The sequence below is a fragment of the Helianthus annuus genome, chromosome 13, assembly GCF_002127325.2.
Source record: "Helianthus annuus cultivar XRQ/B chromosome 13, HanXRQr2.0-SUNRISE, whole genome shotgun sequence".
In the NCBI taxonomy this organism is placed as follows: domain Eukaryota; kingdom Viridiplantae; phylum Streptophyta; class Magnoliopsida; order Asterales; family Asteraceae; genus Helianthus; species Helianthus annuus.
In genome coordinates, this window is record NC_035445.2 from 40,686,423 (window position 1) to 40,698,872 (window position 12,450).

Below are 12,450 nucleotides of genomic sequence, written 5' to 3' on the forward strand. Positions count from 1 at the left end.
GAACGACAATTTAAAGTGTATATCTTGCTGAATTGACCTCAGTTGGTCTGTTTCCGCCTTTCAAACTGAGTATTAACTCTTCTGATCAACTCGTTCGGGTCTGAAAACGATCCTACACTTGTCACTCTAGAATTCAATCTTTAGATTTCGGGTCCTATGCGACATTGCATGTATGACGATCTCTTTGAGAAAAGCCGAAGTCTAGTCGAATTTGATCAGAACTCAATGGTGGAAATTTAGAGTGCAGTGCACAAAATTGGAAAATTTAGAGCCACTTGCCTAATTGGAGTATGGACTGATCTTAAAGTTCTAAGGGTGTTGGGATTTCCTTGAATTTCTCAACAGAAGACTATTTTGAACAACAGATCTAGTTTCTCTGAATGAACAAATGTAGCTAGTGTGGTGGTGTTGGGCCTTCCGAATCCGGACCCATGATCCGCAAATGAATCACAACAGTTACAACGGCGTTTTTTCTAAGCTTTAGTTGATTAACAAGCACACAAATGAATCTTGAAGATTCTTAAAAAAAGTTAGTTACATTTATTTATTTTTTTGAAAGATTTCTGAATCTTTGTAGTACATAAATGAAAAATCGTATTATGAATCCTTCCAGACTTTCTATTATAGATATTGTTGAATCTTTAGATTGATAATGAAAACTGGTAATTTTCTTTTCTCTTTTGTGATTAATTTTTACCTATAGTTTTTCTTTGTAATGGCATTTCCAGTTTATGTTCATATTAAGTTTTAAAATATTCAAAATTAATTTAATTAAAAAAAATATATATTCATTTAAGTTAAAAACTGAAACAAAATAAACTTTCAAAAGAAATATAAATTAATTTTAGACGGATAACAAAGAGTGAAACTAAATTTAACATCAGGAAGCAAAAAAATTATTTTTAAAGCCTATAACAAATTATTTTTAAAGCCTAGAACTAATTATTTGCAAAAATAGTAATTTTCCCGTTGTCATTCTGTTGATGCACTTTGTGGATGCGGCTCAGTTTAGTTCGACTCAGATCGGTTCAGCTCAAGACCGACCTCACCACATTCCTCCGTTGTACGATCCGGCCATTCTCGATACCATAACGAAGACGACAACCGATACGTGGGAGAATGACATCATCATCATGATGACATCATGATGATGATGTCATTATTGTTCAAGAAAATGGAAGCATGCAAGTAACATGCATGTTCACAGTTCGTTGGATTGCATGTCACGAACATTGATTATCAATGGTCACCACCAACCATGAGTCTTCGTGGGCTCTTTGATTGTTCGCTGATGTAGTCTACGAAGACTCTTAGTCTTCGTGGACAGTTCAATGTTCGTGGCCCAGTAACACTCTTCGTAGTGTTACTAGGTATTGGGGCCTATATAAACAGACACTTGTTACACCATTCGCTACAAGAAAACTGGGTTTTTAGTACGCGCAAAAGCGTCCTAAAATGCTATTTTATAGGACATTTCATTTAATAGGACCAAAGGTAAAAGCGTTTCATGTAAAGGGGTCGTAATAAGTCCCGGAACTAAAAAAGCGTCCTAACATCTCAAATAAGATTATGAAACCAATTTTATGGTCGCGTAATATGTCTTTGAACAACCAAAATAGTGTCCTAATAAAAACATATTAGGACACTTACTTTTACGATGTTCTAATATGTGCTTACATACTTTTAATCTTTTGATACACTTACAAGCGTACTTAGAAATTAATTGATAGGACCCTTATGATGTAACATTATAGCTAATTTAGTATCAAGAAAAGGGTCCTAATATACCAAATAAGATTATGAAACCAATTTTATGGTCACATAATATATCTATATACAACTTGAATAGCGTCCTAAAAAGAACATATTAGGGCACTTTTACAATGTTCTAATATGTGATTATCTACTTTTAATCTTTTGATACACATAAAAGCGTCCTTAAAAATAAATTTATAGGACCCTTATGATGTAACGTTATAGCTACTTTAATATCAAGAAAATGGTCCTAATATCCCAAATAAGATTATAAAACCAATTTTATAAACAGACCATCAACATGTATCATCCTAATAGTTATTGTATAGCATCAACTAATGAAAGAATCATTATATTTCAAATAAGCATGTTCATAACAAAAACACTAACCATAAATAAGTTATAACATTATCCAAAATAAAGTGTTAACATTTAACAAAGAAATTAAAAGCAATTAAAGAAATAAGAAGCATAAAATCTTGAGTCATCATGCGTCCAGCGTCCTCAATCCTAATGGACTACCTACAAATAAACCATCTATGTATAAGCATTAAGTTCCATGATATCCAAATTATTTATATCACAAATTTAACAAATACATACGGAGATGAATGGATATGGCCATGCGATAGATGCACCAATACAATCTTGAATTGTAGAAAATAAACCATATGGTCTTACCAAGTTTTCATCTTTTTTATTGGTACTTGAACGTTTACCTCACACCATTCTGGTCCAATCTTTGTACCACCAACTAGATCATTTGGGTCTAAGCTCTGGACCCTTCCTCTTGCTAACATTTCGGTAGAGTTTAGAATGCTTTTGAGGAAAACTTCATCTCCGACCTAGATTTTAGTTTTCAACAAATATTTATTAAACTCTATTCATAATAGTGCAAAAAATCATTTTACAAAAAAAAAATTAATAAAGTTTTACATTAGCAGGCTAACATTTTTATAGAAAACGAAGGAAAATTGGTTTTTAAAGATTTATATAGAAAAATACCCGTAAACATTGATGTCCATTGGTTACATTGGGGAAATGTTGTGATGCAAAAGGTTTAAAAAAAGTCGTTCCATAACATTCATATTCCATAATCTAATATTAGTCTAACAAGTATAAAAAGAGTTTAATAATAAGGTAAAAAACCTATGATAAAGTTTATATAAAGTCGTTCCTGGTTTAATTGTACTATTCTTTATTAACAAAAAAAAGATTAATGTGCCCATACCCATATTATTAATCCGCAAAAGAAAACCATAAAACTAACAGATCGACCCATTATTGTGAGATTAAATATATTATTATTATAATATCTAATCTTGTAGCCATTATAATCATTTATATTATATAGATCAAATATATTAATAACCTATTAATAATTAGTTGGTAATTGTTGATGGACCATATTACCCTTATTAAATAATTGGGTTTCCTGTTGGGTGTATATATAAGGAGATTATTAGAGAGTTTAAGGGTTACACAAGTTAGACAATTTCACAACCCTCATAACATCATTCACGGCTCTCTCTCTATAACCGATTGTCTCCCTAGTTTCGGTTCATCACAATCATAACTTAACACCCTAAGGAGGAACCAGATCATCCTGACAAGTATGTCGAACTCAATGGCTGCATCTCTGACTGGATTCTCCGCTGGCCTGTCTGCTGTAACAGGTATGTTATTCATGTTTTCCATTATGTTTAAACAGAACTGATCAACATGTGGTATCAGAGCATATGTTGATAAATCAGTTCTGTTTTTCATATCCATTATTCTGGGATCATAATCTGGAAAACAGAAAAAAAAATTTAAAGCCTTCATGATCACGGCTGTTTTCGGGTTACATTGAGCCGAAATCAGTGTTTTGAGAAAAGGGGTGATTAATCATGTCACCTGAAACTAATATGGGTTAATTTTATATTCGAGACCCGTTTGAAATCATTAAAATTCAGGTTTTGGATCCCAGGATTATGCTTTAATTTTTTTTAGGGTTCATCATATTGTTCTAAGAAAACTCAAAAATTCATTAAGTTTTGGAATATAATCCGGATTAGTGGATGTTTTTACTGTTTTGATCTGAATTGCATCTATTAAAATTTTCGAAAACTATTAAAGAGATAATCTGTCATAATTTTCGAAATCCTTGATAAATCTAGACCAGCAATAAAACAGGAAACACTATCCCACAATCCCTAAAATTTCGAGTTTTCAGTTATTATCACAAAACAACTGTTAACAGTGAACTCGAGACCATCAGATTACGACTCGAGACCACAAGGTCTCGACTCAAGACCAAAAGGTCTCGACTCAAGACCACAAGGTCTCGACTCAAGACCACAAGGTCTGGACTCAAGACCACAAGGTCTCGACTCGAAATCATCAGGTTATCAAATCTTTATAACTCGAGACAAAGGTCTCGACTCGAGACCATAAGGTCACAACTCGAGACCATAAGGTTGCGACTCGAGACCATAAGACTACAACTCGAGACCAAGGTTGCGACTCGAGACCATAAAGTCACAACTCGAGACCAAAAGGTTGCGACTCGAGACCATAAGGCCACAACTCGAGACCAAGGTTGCGACTCGAGACCTCATAACTGACACGAGATCTCATAACTCAGTCGAGACCTAACTGATTACCTTAAGTTGTTTGATGTGAACTAAAATTTAGCTCAGTGCTCAGCCTCGAACCCCGTGCGGGGGCACGCTGTCCCCCTGCACCCCCCAGCGAACTCACCGCGGAGTTCAATCTGCGCTAACAGGTGGTTTGCTATTAAATACTTGGTTTTGTTAATACTTAATTAACTAATCAAAATCAGATAAATTTTTACAAAACCAAAATAGCTTAACTTGAATGAGATTCTGATGTATCATTTCTGGCCAAAGCTGATTTAATACATCTATTTATTGTTCAAGTATTATAAAAGCTATGTTGAGTATGCATTAGAAACGTGAAATGTCTTAATTCTGGCCAAAGCTGATTTAACTCATTTATCTTTAGCATGCTTGACAAGTGCATAACTAAAGTGATTGTCTCATTTCTGGCCAAAGCTAATTTGTCACGTTTGCTTTGCACACATACTTAAATGATTACCCTTCTGGCCAAAGCTGATTTGTTTTCGTTTAAGTAGAATTTTACTAAGTCTATTATTTTGATGTTAGTAATAGACAATATCACAGCTTCATAATTAAAATGGTCATTATTTATGCCTGCCTTAGTATAGCATAACCTTAGATCACATTAGGACTTCTTTCTTAGTATCATAACTTGCTCATCTTATTTCCACTAACAGCACCCAATTGCGGGATTCCACCTTTGACTGGTGATAACTTTGCTGAACGGAAGGATGCCCTCATGCTTACACTAGGATTGCTAGACTTGGATTATGATCTTAGAGAGAATAAGCCAACGGACCTTACCACTCAAAGTACTGCTGCTGAGCAGATAGTTCATGAAAAATGGACTAGGTGTAAACGCATGTCTCTCATGTTCATGAAGCAATCCATTCACAATGCAATTAGAGGCGCTATTCCTGATTCTGAGGATGCTAAAACCTACCTGGCTTCTTTGGAGGCTCAATTCAAAGGAACATCAAAAGCACATGCTAGCACTCTTATCCTCAAGCTGGTGACGACTAAGTATGATGGGAGGAGCGGCATTCGCGAACACATCATGATGATGCATGACATGGCCAATAAGCTAAAAGGGCTAGAGATGGAAATCAGTGATGGTTTTCTTGTTCACTTCATCATCACTTCGCTTCCTTCGTCCTGTGAAGCATTCAAGATCAATTACAACACTTAGAAGGATAAATGGACGATGAGTGAGCTGGTCACTATGTGCGTACAGGAGGAAGAGCGTATGAAGATGGATCGCACTACTGATGTTGCTAACTTCACCACCTCCAACTCTAAAAAGAGGAAGAACAATTATCAAAGAAAGGATGCTTCCAAAGTCCAAAAGCCAAATCCTAATACAAGTGCACCTCCTAGCTCTAAGAGCTCCTTAGGCAAACCTTATTGCAAGTTCTGTAAGAAAACAGGACCTAAGCAAAAGGAATGCCCTTACTTCAAGGAGTGGCTGGCTAAGAAAGGTAACGACTTTTTTCATGATACTTGAGTCCTTTAATTTAAATGTTCCTGCTAATTCTTGGTGGTGTGATTTTGGTTCTATGGTTCATGTAACTAACTCTACTCAAGAATTCCTTTCAATCCGGAAGCTGGGGAAAAACCAAAGAACACTTAAAGTTGGGGATGATTGGGAATTAGAAGTGAAGGCCATAGGAACATTACAATTATTTTTGAAAACTGGTTTATGTATTAAACTTTATGATACCTTATATGTTCCTGAGGTAACTCGGAACCTTATATCAGGACCAAAATTTAGACATGGACGGTTTTGTCGTTTCTCATGGTCATCGCAAACTCTCTATTCTCTATGATTCCGTTGTTTATGGTACTGGCATTCTGGATTGTGGTCTCTATAGATTAGAACTAGATGATAATTTTTTCAAATCTTTGTTGTCATATAATATTAATGAATCACTCACAAAGATGGAAAAGAAACGAGACTTAGAGACTTCATCCATGTTGTGGCATCAACGTTTAGGCCACATCTCAAGAGAACGATTAAATCGTCTCGTAAAAGATGAAGTCTTACCTCCTCTCGATTTCACTGATTTTGGAACATGTGTCAAATCTCTTAAAGGCAAAATGACATCAGCAAATAAGAAAGCTGCCACTCGGAGTTCTAATTTATTAAAACTCATTCACACTGACATTAGTGGTCCTTACCAAATCGCTGGCATAACAGGACATACTTCATTTATCACTTTCATTGATGATTATTCTCGTTACATATACTTGTATCTTATTAAGGAAAAGTCTGAATTTCTTACAACTTTTAAAGATTATAAAGCTGAAGTTGAAAAGCAATTAGATCATCAGATTAAAGTTGTGAGATCAGATAGAGGCGGTGAATATTATGGAAGACGTACTGATGTGGGTCAAGCTCTTGGTCCATTTTATGATTTTTCTAAGGGCCAGGGGATTGTAAACCAATACACCATGCCTGGTACACTTCAGCAGAACGGTGTCGCTGAACCAAGAAAGCGTACCCTTATGAACATGGTGCGTAGTATGTTAGCCAACACTAATTTACCATTATTTCTCTGGACTGAAGCATTAAAAGCAGCTATTCTATACTCAATAGAGTTCCTTCTAAGTCTGTCCCTAAAACTCTTATGAACTTTGGACAGGAAGGAAACCGAGTCTTAAATATATGAAAGTATGGGGTTGCATTGCTGAAGCAAAACTCTATAATCCTTTCCTAAGGAAACTTGATCCTAAAACAATCACCTGTTTCTTTATCGGGTGTCCTAATCATTCAAAGGGTTATCGTTTCTATTGTTCTTCCCATGTCACCCGTATTGTTGAAACCAAGCGTGTTGCGTTCCTGGGGGATTTGAAGGTCAGTGGGAGCAGTACCAACCCTTACGAAGAATTGCAAGAAGTACAAGACGTGGGGGGGGAGAGACTCGTCGCTTACCATTACTCCGTTTACTCCTCTTGTACCCAATGCAACAACTGCACCTGAAGCCACTGCACAAACTCCGTCTCCACAATCAGAACACATTATACCTCATAACGAAGGCACATCAAACGCTCAAAACCAAGACAACGCTGAACCCGATAATCATCTCAGGAGGTCATCTAGGCAAAGAAGGCCTACTAATTGGGATGATTATGTTACCTACCTGAATGAAATGGATGCTGGAAAGCTCAATGATTCTATCTCTTATAATGAAGCCATTAGCAGTGATCAGTCTTCTGAATGGAATAAAGTAATGATTGATGAGCTTGAATCCATGAAGAAAAATGACGTTTGGGATTTGGTAGAATTACCCAACGGTGTCAAACCTGTAGGTTGTAAATGGGTGTTCAAAACAAAACTGGATCCGAATGGGAACGTTGAACGCTATAAAGCGAGATTGGTTGCAAAGGGCTACACTCAGAAAGAGGGAATTGATTATCACGAGACGTTTTCACCTATCACTCGTAAAGATTCATTAAGAATCGTTATGGCCCTAGTAGCTCATTTCGATTTGGAGCTACATTAGATGGACGTCAAAACTACTTTCCTTAACGGAGAATTAGACGAAGATGTTTACATGAAACAACCCGAAGGCTTTAAACCTGAAGGTTAGGAGCATCTAGTCTGTAAGTTGACGAAATCCATTTACGGGTTAAAACAAGCATCACGTCAATGGTACCTCAAGTTTGATGAAGTCATGAAGGGGCAAGGTTTTATGAAGAATCAAGTGGATCAATGCAGCTACCTCAAGATGAGTGGGAGTAACTTTACTATACTTGCCCTTTACGTAGATGATATTCTATTGGCAAGTAATAGTTTAGACATGTTGCATGAGTCGAAGCGGTTACTCTCGCATAACTTCGACATGAAGGATCTCGGAGATGCTTCTTACGTCATTGGCATCGAAATTCACCAAGATAGACACAAAGGGATCTTAGGATTGTCTCAAAAGACTTACATAGATCGTGTCTTTACACGTTACAACATGCAACAGTGCAAACCCTCAGTCGCTCCGGTAGTTAAGGGAGATGTTTTCGGTTCATTCCAGTGTCCGACAACAGAGGTTGAAAAGGAGCAAATGAGCCATATACCTTACGCGTCCGTAGTCGGGAGCCTGATGTATGCCCAAGTCTGTACTCGCAAAGGTATTGCTTATATTGCTGGAATGCTGGGCCGTTATCAGACTAATCCTGGTCTAGATCCCTGGAAAGCAGCTAAGAAGGTCCTTAGATATCTACAAGGGAAGAAAGACTATAAACTGACTTATAGAAGAAGTGATCACTTAGAAGTGGTAGGTTATTCTGATTCTGACTTTGCCAAATGCAAAGATGACAAGAAATCCACTTCGGGCTATATCTTTATGTTAGCAGGCGGACCTATCTCATGGAAGAGTCATAAACCACAGTTAACTACAACTTCCACAATGATGGCAGAATACATCGATGTTTACAACGCAACCTGTCATGGAATGTTGCTTAGAAATCTGATCACTGGACTCAAAATCGTTAATTCCATTTCTAGACCATTGAAGCTTTACTGTGATAACTCAGTTGCCGTTAGTTTCTCGAACAGTAACAGTTTGACTGGAGCTAGTTTATATCTCGATAAAAAATATTTGTTCGTACGTGAACGAGTTAAAACACACGGAGACATGTTAGGACTTGGTTTTTCTTAAAAATTTCTTTCAAAATTTGAGTTCGTCAAATTTGTGGTGAGTTGGTTAACCGAAAAAGTCACCGGATTGTGGTTGGTAAGGATAAGATTTTCTGAAAAAGCATGATTTCAAATGTTTTGTTTTTAACTAACTTAGGATACCCAGCTACCATCTTTTGTAAAACTAGAAAAAGCAAGTTACTAAAAGTAGGGGAATCTCACCAACCACAACCATTGTGTTCACGAAGAGTCATATTGGACGAAGAATACATTCAACGAAGAATCATTCTCAATGAAGATTAGTCTTCGTGGATCAGTGTTGACGTGACTGACTTAAGTGTTCGTTGACTGACTCTTCGTGGAGTAGTCTTCGCAGTAAATCAAGGTTCGTGGTGGACATATAGTGTTCGTAGTATCTCAATAGTCTTCGTGGTCCTTACAAGTTTTCATCGGGCCCAAGTCTTTGTTTGGCCCATCAAAAGTCTTCGTGGGGGCCCCCTAGTCTTCGTGGACACTAGTAGTCTTCGTGGGACATTTGTTTTTTTTATTTATTCTTCGTGGACATTAGAAGTCTGAGTAGGAATTAATTTTAAACCACAGTTGTAACAACTCGAATTAAAATCCATAATTAGAATGATAATTAGTCAATAAGAAAACCCTAATTGAGACACCCAAGTAATTCTGCACTAACCCTAAAATTTCCAGAACAATCGGAATTAGGATCAGGGCCCCTAAAATAAGGGGGTAAACCCTAGTGATGATTATCACCAAATTTGCGTTGTACAGATTAAAATTGATTTTAAAAATGAGTCATGCAAGCTAGTCCCGTACCCAGCTAGCCTATGTAATTAGACTGCACCCCTTACGGACCGTAAGGGGAAAAGCCATACGGTTCGTAAGCCTGTCCAAAAATCACTATAAATAGCATACATTGGCAATTGCTTTCTGTGTTGAAAACGACGTAAGAATTCTTTGTAGATGTCGAGTTATAAGCAGAAACAGTCCATAGTACACTAATATCGAATTGCTGCCGCAAAACAGGGTAATCACTCGATCGCTATTACGATTCATTTTCCGATTGATCAATATATCCAATGGATGTTTAAGTGCCGCCCACATAGGGTTATACTTTGTCGTTCGTCGTTAAATCGATGGATGTTTAAGTATTGCACTTTGTCGTTCGTTGTGAGAATTTGATCTCGTGAGTTATCGTAACTGCTGTATTGATCACTAACCCGGTTTTGTGTGCATTATTATTAAATTAGGTTAACAAGGCTAAATCGTATTCCGCCCGTGTTAAATCTGCAATGTGAGTCATTCTCTTTTTATCAATTGTTTTACAATACTCCAAATTATTTTCAGAATTATAATTACAGTGATTAAGTTTATGTAATCACCAAATTACAGCCAGTATGTGGGGTATTGTGCACATTACTACTGTTTTGATCACATTAGGTGGGCGAACCTAAAATTAAGTGATATACGTCATTCATTGGGGCAGCCAATGGTGATATGACCACAGTCACAGATCCGGTCGAGTGACAAATACTGTGGGTAGTTGGTAGATATCAGAAACATATGTAAAAACTCTTAATACTGTAAATTATAATAAACGAGTCATTTTAGTAAACTGAATGATTCACTCAGTATTTCCCGCTGACAAAACCTTTTTCAAACATGTTTCAGGTGATCTATTGTAATTCAGGAAAAGTGCTGGGAAGCATTTCAAGCTTAAGATAGTGGCTCATTATAAAATAAAGAAATATGTTTTGTAAAAATAAAGATTTCCCAGTAAAATCTTGTTATTGTAAATTATCGGGGTTTTATCCCGAATTGTGAAATAAAATAATCGGGAAAAGTTTTTAGTTTACAACGATCCTGATGATAAACTTCCGCTGTTAAACTCAATTAAATAAATATCACGGGATTTCTGTCCCGCGGCTCCTAAAACGGGTCAAACCGGGTCGGGGGCCGTGACAGAAATGAGGTGGTATCAGAGCCACTGAGTTAAGCTAATTAAGTATTTAGAGATACTTAATTTTTCCTGATTACTATTATGTGATTATGTGTTTTATTAAACTGACTATGTGTTAGTTACAGTATGGGTAAGCAAAAGCTGCAAGATATCTATCTTAAATTAGATAGGTCAGTCTACGAAGAGGGAAGTTCATCCCAAAACAAATCTTCAAAACTCCCTACAATTCCTGAAGAAAGAATATTTGTGCGAAAAGCACAATATGAGAAGCCGCTTTCTCCTAGAAAAAGGAGTATGATTATTAAGAAAAGTAAAGAGCAAATCCGAGAAAAGAGGATTTAAAGGGAAACCCAGGAATTAATCAATAAATCACCTTGGGAAGATAAGCTAGATGAGAAATGGACAAATTTGTATATGCTAGCTACAGTAGCAGAACATGCAAATCTATAAAAACCCTAAGTCTAGTAATAGTACTTCCCAGTAAATAAATAAATAAATCCGAGTGTGTTCTTTCCTGTTATTTTGTACAAATAGTGTGCAATAAAACTTCAATGTTTATTTGTTAAACTTTGTTCCAAAGTTTTAACTTAGTATTTTTGTGCATTTTGCATATATGCTACACAGCATGAATGAGATATCTGAAGCCTTTCAGAACCTTGATCTTTACCCGGTGAATGTAGAAGTTTCCAAAGATTTCACTGGATATTTTGCTGATGTGGAACAACCTGTAGAATTCAATGCTTCACCTTTGACAAAGCCAAAACGAAAGAAAAGAAAGAATTATGTATGGGGTAGTCGTATCCGTAGGAAAAAGCCAGCTACGAAACTTCCTAAAATAAACAACGCTTTAGAAAAAGGAAAATAAATTGTAATCAAGGAGAGTACTAAACAGCAAGAGATGGAATCTGAAGTCAAGAAAGATTTTAGGCAAATGGAAATACAGTTTGAGGAATATTCTAAGGAAATAGAAATGGAAGTAGGACATGGTTCTAGACCAACTCAGATAGAAATTGGAGAGAGCTCAAACCAAAACCAGGGAATAACTTTTCAGGAGGAAATAGATTTCCTATTGGCAAGCTGTGAGACTATTCAGCCTGTCAATACGAATGTTTTTACCTATCCTAGTGAAAATCCACTCCCTATGAATTTTGAACCAGCAATCCCAGAACCAATAGTCCACTCTCAACCTGTAGAAATGGACGAATGGTGGACAAATGATTGGCAATTTCAAAATATTGTCAATGATCCTTATTCCTTTCTTCCACAATTCGATCCAGAACCCTACCTAATCCACCAATGAGTAACGAAAATATGGCTGAACTTCGCCATTACGGTGAAGAGTTGATGGATGCAGGAAATAGAATCAGGGAGATAGGGGGACAAATTGCGTGGAAGTATGATGAAAGGGAACTTCGTTTTGAGAACGAGAAGTGGCGAGAGATAGGAGGGTGATAAAACTATAGTTGTGT